The following is an 8,632-nucleotide window of genomic DNA, read 5'->3' as shown; positions in this document are numbered from 1 at the left end:
TTTAAAATGTAATAGTCAAAGATTCACAAGACTACACAAAATATACCATATCCTCATTTCACTCACTGCCTGAACTATTTGAAATGTTAAAGCTTAATCTATACTTAATCATATCATTGTGTCACTTGTCAATCTGTTTCTTGTGAGCAATGATTTATTAGTTCTTCCAACAGTCTTGGATGTACAATTGCACACAATTTTAAATACATACAATTTCTAGTATTTTTCTATTGACAACTGTATCTATCCTGTTCTGCATTCCTCTGTTCTCCATTCATTCCATTCTTACACGATTCATGTTTTTCAGTTCAGTTCATCAGTCATTCTCTGTGTGCGACATGAAGAAGTATAATTAGCATTGCCATGTTTTTAAGAATGTGAGGAATCTAATATCCCATCTCGTAAGTTTAAACCACACACCCCCATACTACACAACATTATTTGCAAAGGAGAAATGGATGATGAGAAATTACATCCCAAGGGGATTTAACATCCCTCTCGAAGGCGAAGCCATTATCTGTTACAATAACTATTGCCATTATCAGTATATACTATTTTCCAAATCTTCCATTTGAAAGTACTGACTGACTGAGCCTCTACACTAACTAAAATTATATAAACTTATACTAAACCATCCCTGACAAATATTTGTTGAATTCATATGAACACATTGAGTTATTATTCCAGTTCTGAACACTTTTTTTCCAGTTAATGGCCAGGAAATCATGGTTTTACAAATCTTTTGAGCCTCAAAGACAAACATTGAGCTTGTGCTAGTTCAGCTCATGCTAGACAAACTGATGCGCTTCAGCAAAGTTGGGTCCGTTTCTCTTTTCTCTCCCCTAGTCCAAAGAACTGCAGATCAAGCGCCAGTTCCAGGACACCTGCAAAATCCAAACACGCCAGTACAAGGCCCTGCGTAACCACCTACTGGAGAACACACCCAAGTCAGACCATAAGGCCGTGCTGAAAAGGCTGAAGGACGAGCAGACTCGTAAGCTGGCCATACTGGCCGAGCAGTATGACCACTCCATCAATGACATGCTGTCCACACAGGCTGTGAGTAAGGCAAGGAGACGTCTTTCACTAAACACTCGCACCACACCACCCTGGGGATTGTCCCTGACCTGCCCCGGGAGTTGTACCTGCAGTATCGTGACCCTAGGGGTTGCACCTACCTAACCCATCCCAAGTGCCCCATGAGATGTACCATAACCCTGCCCTGGGGATTGTACGTACCCTACCTGCCAACCGGTCTGCTCCTATTGCAATAGTCTTTGTCACACGATGGTGTTCCTTGCTGGAAATAACTTATTTTCAAGCCACAAAACTTGTTTTATGTTTTGCTTTAGAATCTGATGTTTTTAGCAAGTGACACTATCATGCAATGAATTACAGTGTACAGTAAATTAAGCTTTAGTCCTGTTCTTTAGTGAAATCTCTTTTTCACCTAAATGACTACACTGTTAGCTGTTGAATTTCTCAGAGAAGTTGTTGGTTTACAGTAGCATCACTCCATGCATGACAACTAAGCAGTGGAATGCAAGCGTTGATGAAACGTGCCATCTAAGATCAATGGTTCATCTGTTGAACAATATAAAGGAAATCAGGTATGTTTTCAGTTTACAAATCTTTTCAAAGAAAATATTCACACATCCAATTAATCTGGTGCAGGTGCATTGGACAGTATCAATTTATCCGTTCAGGAAGAAAGATCCCACATACTACTGAGACTTTATTGAGTGTCTTGACTCTTGAGGGCACTCTTGACATGTGTTTAGCATTAAAACCGGAAAGCATCTGTAATTTTTATTTTTGCGTTGGCTATATAAAAATAGCAGATCTACGAGCTACTTTAACAGTGCTTGAACATCGGCAATCTTTTTTTTTTTTTATCTTGAAAGTGTGAGAACTACTGATTTAATAGGCATTTGTAGAATCCGCCTCAGATCTTAATGGGTTAATAAAGTTGATGCTGATGAGCAAGAGCGTGTGTGTAATCTTTCTTCCTGAATGTTTTGTTTACAAATCTTGACTTACTAGTCACATTACTTTAAACCATTACTAGTAGTCACATTACTTTAAAGGGAAAATACCGTTTTGCTTGCAATGGGACATTTAGGCTTCATTAAAATGACTAAATGTCCTCATAAGGCACTCCTTGTTTGTCACAATGTCTGCTGGTACTGAAGTTAATGTGTCATTGGGTTGATTTCCCAGACACTGATTGAGTCAAACAATGTCCTTTGAGAGCAGACATAATGTTGGCTTGGGATCAGTGTCCTACACACTGCTGGTGTACACCTGTACGTTTAGTTTAATTAACTTAAATCTTAGTGGTCGCTTTTGACCTTCAGGTAGGTTATCACTTGGGCACCAAACAAACCACCATTTTGATCAAAGATTATCTCTTCAAGTCAATCTACTTACAGTACTATATAATGGCCTATGCAATTCGACCAAGCTCTCATAATGGATTTTGTACACAATGAAAATTGTGTACATAATTATAACACGTTATAGTTTCCCAGCTTATATGCTTGAAGGTTGTTAATAAAGTAGTTTATCTTCCTTAAAAGTTGTTTCACTACACTGTACACTTGTCGTTCATTATATCATGCATCATTGCAAGATTATTTCAGGTTGCACAACAGTTGCATCTATTACATTCAATATCCTCAAATGTGTACTTTAATTTAACTTTATTCTCAATTTCTTAAGTGTGGTCAAAAATGTAATCAACTCCAGCACATTGAGCAAACTTGTGGAATCATGCCAACCCACTTAATGCACACAACCAACCTATGGCTGAACGATCGGCATCCCACTGCACACACTCAACACACCTGAATGATCTTCACCCCACTGCCTTTCCATCTCACTGGGGCAGCTTTGCTCTTCCACAACCGTTAACCTCTCTCTAAACCTCTTTCCTAACCCTGCAAATGAACAATGAGCCGGTCCCTCACACAAACCCTGCTGTGTCATCCAGTATTTTTTACTTTCCCTATTTGCGTCTCGTTTTCAGCTGCGACTGGACGAGACCCAGGAAGCCGAGTACCAGGTCCTGCGGATGCAGCTCCAACAGGAGCTGGAGCTGCTCAACGCCTACCAGAGCAAGATCAAGATCCACACGGACACACAGCATGACAGAGAGGCCAAGGACCTGGAGCAGAGGGTGTCCATCCGCCGAGCCCTGCTGGAGCAGAGGGTGAGAGTATTAACCCGAGGCCCATTCTAAAAATGTCTTCTGAAACAGTTTTCTGTTTTAGAAGACAAACGTTTTAAAACTTTATTCGTGTCAAGGAACCTCAAAATTATATGTAGCCTAGTTGGTTTGCGGACCCCCATCTCAAAATATTTTGATCCAGGTACCCCCAGAAGCAAAGATTTGAGTAAAGAATGTTCACTTTAAAAAGATATATATCCTGTGCAGCCAAACATCCGTGCTGTGTACTGGACACTGGTAAGAATGTACAGTCCATTTAGATATGCAAACATGATCAGCACATTTCAGCTGGTTATTGAAAATGTACTTGGCGGCCTGGACCGCTGGCGCAGCTGTCATGTAGTCTGACACATGTCGCTGATTCGAGTCTCGATCCTAATGGTCTTTGCACGCATTTCACTGCCCATTTCCTATCAATAAAAATAAAAAAAGGAAAATTAACATTGCTATTGATCAGGGGTTCTCTACGTTTTTGGCTGAAAATCCTTTGGCCATGTCTTGTGACCCCCGCCCTGCCACTCTCCCCACCCCCAATACAAATTGACCGCTACAATAAGACTAAAACTAGGATTCTAGACTAGAGCATTGTGACAATGGCATTCTCTGAGAACCTTTCAGTCGACAAGTAAAACTGTACATAGGATTTCTCAACCACACCACCTAAGGTTTTTAAATAATATATCTCCATACAGTCATTATAGGCATTAGGCAACCTGAAGCTTATATTTTAAACTTACTCCAGAAGGGGGTAGTAGAGAGGAGTATAGGCAATGTGCTCTAAACTTCTAAAAAGAGATGCAATTTTAGCCTGAGCATAGCATAATAACACATGGTGTAGCCAGACTAGCCACATGTTGTCATTATCTTCATCATCAGACATTTAATTTGTATTCAGTGCTGGATATTTTAGCACTCGCTTTGACAGATTGTAAAAGACCATGACAACACTCTTTTTTAGCATTATAGCGTATCATGTTTGACATTATCAGAGCTTGTAATTGCTGTTGAAATGCAGCACTGGTAGGTGAAAAAAAAGTCGATTCATCGATTTCTTTTCATTCAATGATTGATTATTATTATTTTATAATTTTTCTTTTTTAAAATAATCGATTAAATGAATTAGTTGTAGCACCACTACACCAAAGGTAGCAGAAACTATTCCCACATTTGATTGGCATACTCTGGATTGTAATGTAATGTTAAAGGATTGCCCCCACCCCCTCCACACCCACACCCAGATCGAGGAGGAGATGGTGTCATTGCAGAACGAGCGCTCGGAGCGCATCCGCACCCTGCTGGAGAGGCAGGCCAGCGAGATCGAGTCGTTCGACTCGGAGAGCCTGCGCCTGGGCTTCAGCAACATGGCTCTGACGGGCATTCCCAGTGAGGCCTACCCAAAGCAGGGCTACCCCAACGTCCCACCACCGCCTGGCTCGCGCTCCTCCAGCCACTGGAGCCACGGCATGCACCCTCAGAACCCGACCCCTCAGCCCCACTCGCGCCGCAGCCACAACAGCAGTGGTGGAGGGGGAGGAGGGGAGCGCAGGAGCGAGTCCTCTTCTTCCCATGCTCTGAGCATGGCCCTGGGACTGGGGCGCGACGGCAGGGAGGCACACCACTCCTCCCGCTCCTCCGCCTCCTCCTCTTCCTCGTCATCATCGTCCTCGTCCCACCACCAGCGGCATCACCTGCCGCAGCACTACCACCACCAGAGCACGCCGCAGCTGTACCGCGAGCGGGAGAGGGATCGAGACAGGGAGCGTGAGAAGGAGAGGGAGAGGGAATGGAGTGCAGGGGTGCGGGGATCAGGGGGAGACCTGGCCCACCCGCACCCCCACCCCTTCGCCCATCACCTGCCGTCGCGCTCGTCCTCGCAGTCCTTGGCCATGCTGCCCCCGCCTCCGCCCGCCCCTCCCTCGGTCTCTGGCCCGTCCTCCTCTTCCTCCTCCTCGTCTTCCTCACAGGGAGGGATATATGTCAGTGGTGGTGGCGGGCTGGCTGTGCGTGGTGGCCCCAGCCTTATGGCGCTGAGGAACAGCCCACAGCCCCTGAGGAGGACGGCGTCTGGAGGGGGCCCCGGGGGGGCTGGAGGGAGCGACGGTGTCCTGAGCCGGAGCACCTCGGTCACCTCTCACATCTCCAATGGCTCACACATCTCCTACTCTTAAAGTAGGGAAGAGGATGAGTAGGTAGAGGTTAGGGGCTGGCATGGCAATGCACTCTTAGATTTAGAGAAAAGGGAGGGAGGCATTTAGGAAAGTAGCTACTGTATTAAAGGCTGTATCTCAATACTCTCAGGTGGCCTCCTTGTCATGTGTCAACTCATTTACTTGCATTTACACGTTAGAATCCTCAGTGTTCAATGCTTGTAGATGGACCTTTGAGGTGGTCTGAGGGCCCTATGAATTGAACACTGAGGATTTTACTGTGTAGGCTGATGTCAAATCGTGGGACGGGTGAAATCACGCACGTTGACATACGTGACACATATGAGGCGGGAAAGGCCAACTGTCAGACTACTGAGGCACAGTCTTTCTCTCTAGACTCAGGGTGGGCAGAGGCTAGAGGTTTCTTCCCATTCTCAGAGGAACAAAAGGAAGGAGTGACGGAGGAATGTAAATCGCCCGTCGTACCGTTGGGGGGAGGTATGGGAGGAGGTATGGGAGGTTACACGTTTTTTTTATTTTATCCTCACTACTACTTGTAAAAAAGTGAGTTAGGAGGCACAAGAGGAGGGACATTTTACCTTTTTTTCTTTAGTTTTCTTCCTACAGTTGCAAAGCGACAGGGTAGTCATATAGCCATGTCTTCTTCTATGATATTCTGTGATGGAATGGAGAAAGAGAGAGGACAGTTTAAAGTATAGATGAGTCCTTTGCATTGTGTACGTACTGTATGTATTGTGTGGTGTCCAGATATATCTAGCAAGCACTCGTAACAGGGAAGAATACAAATAAGAAAAACATGGGACACGTTAGTCTCTGTTCAGAGAGATGGCTGTGGATTCAATTTTATTTATTTATTATTATTGATTTACAACTGTTATTTGATGTTTTGTTGATTTTTGTATTAAGTGTAAAAAGTAAAAAACTAACTAAAAAAAAAGTTGCTTGGAACATCACCAATGCCTTTAAGGGGTACTTAAGGGATGTCGTGCCATTAAGATTTTGATTTGATGACCGCAAGATAATTATTATGGTATAAACATAAATATGAGTACACCGAATGTTTGTAAAGGCAAAAGACACTGCTCTATAAAAAAGCACCCTGAAATGACAAGAAACATTTGTGTGGACATAAAAAGACATGAAAAAAAGTTAAGAAAAAAGCTTTATGGCATTCCCTAACATATTGCATATCTAAACAACATAGTGTCTATGGAAGTCACTGCAATGCATGATATAAATGTACAAAACATTTGTAAACATGACCAAACGCATCTGAAATGTACGGTAATAGTTACCTGTCCAATTTTCACTGGCATCTAAAAATCACCTGTCCCACATTTTTGTCATTTTATTGTAAATATTTATGGGAATATGAAAAGTCCAAATGAAAGTAATTGGTTTTATATAGTAACAAAGAGGATGATAGTAATTTTGATATATTCAAATGAGTATTGAATTCCAGATTTAGAGCAACAAAGCCAACTGCATTTTCTATAGGTGTCAATATTACCATGACCAATCCTGATGTAATTGTTGTTGTAATCATGTTCACATTTTTCAGACAAGGCCCACTTTTGATCATGGGGTTGGAAAGTTGTAAAAACAAAAAAGAAATCAATTAATAGTTGATTAAAAAATATTGCATTGTCAGGTACGGGGTGGGTTCCAGGAATTAATAATTATTAATAATGGATTATTAATAATTGTTAAGGATTTATGTATGTGCGTGTTGAGCAGTATACAGTCTAGTTATATTGCCACTTTTGTAGACAACAAAACGTAATTTTATTGACACTTGTGACACTTCTACAATGGTAGGACACCTCACTGAAAAGCAACATGAAATATTCAATAGGCAACATCGGTTCAGGTGAACTTTACTCCTCTGTACAATCCTTTTTTTATTATTGTTTTTGTTTTGTTAAAATGCTGCCTATACTAGAATGAAAGTGACGGGTTTCCTTTTCTTTTCAACTGAGAAATAAGTTAGTTGTTCTACTACTTGAGCTCACGCTGAACCTCTCAAAGAAGCATGAAGAGCAAGGAACATAGAGGAGGCCAGCAGTGCAACCAACTGATCTGGGAGTGTGTTTTTGGACTGGGGAAAGGGACTTGGCCCCCAATGAGCTGCTGTGAACGTGCGCCCTCTTGTGGCAGTGACCGGAGCAGCCTGTCTATTTTTTAATGGAGGTCAATCAATGATTCATGAGCATGATGATGCCCATGATTCTGAGGTCTGAAGGTTCTCTCCCCCTCACTCCTTCCTGCAAGGCTGCCGTTTACTTGAAATGGGGCTCTGAAAGTATGTACCTTTTTGAAATGAAAACACCAGCTCAAGACAATTCCCTGTTTACAACCTAATACTTTATGCTTGGTTGGAATCTCAGTGCATGCATAAACTCATATAAACTATTAGGGGTGGCTATTTGATGGTGTGAAGACTAAGAGGTAGGTTTCACAATGGCAACATTCTTGCTCATCTCTCCTGTGAGGATTGGACTGTTCTCGGATTCAAAAGGGGGACTGTGGTTAGAGCAGGGAAATCCCAGTTGTTCCATGTTGAAATGGATGAAGGATAAGTAATGACGCTGACTCATCTGTGTGGACAAAATGTTTGTGTTTTGCAGAGGGGACATTTTGGGTTAAAAAACAACTCTTTAATCGTATTACATATTCAAATCAAGCAATTCCGAGCTTGAGGAGGAGTGGAAATGATAGTCTTTAAAGACGTATTGAGGAATAAAAGAAGGGTAATTTAAAGTAATTAAAAATGATAATAAATTGATATTAACACACGTGACTGTGTCTTTATAATTTGAATGCATGTAGTAATACATATTTAACCATGTGTATAAATTGGTTATTGTTAATAGCCTATAACTTAGCCCTAGAAGTAGATTATCATTATCCAGTGTATGTTGTCATCTATTGCAAAAAATATCATATAGAACAATATGGGGCTTTCTTTATATTAACAGTGTCTTTCTTGTGCTCTCACTGACTGCGCTTATTATCTGTCTCTGACGTCATCATTATTAATAAGGCTCTTTGCCTGCCTGTGCGCACGCACTACCCTTTAAGATGCGTCGCTAATGGAATGTCATTATGTTAGGTATGGTATGTCGTCGTTTCCCATGCCGACCATGTTCCCTACACGGTGACGGTGGCAGCATAGGAATGCTGCTGCGTGGCGTGCTGCTCTATGCTCTAGTAGTAGTCACTCTAGCCTACTGAT

Source organism: Protomyctophum parallelum, assembly GCF_964188405.1.
Source record: "Protomyctophum parallelum genome assembly, chromosome: 17".
NCBI classification, from domain to species: Eukaryota; Metazoa; Chordata; class Actinopteri; order Myctophiformes; family Myctophidae; genus Protomyctophum; species Protomyctophum parallelum.
This window is presented reverse-complemented; position numbering follows the sequence as displayed.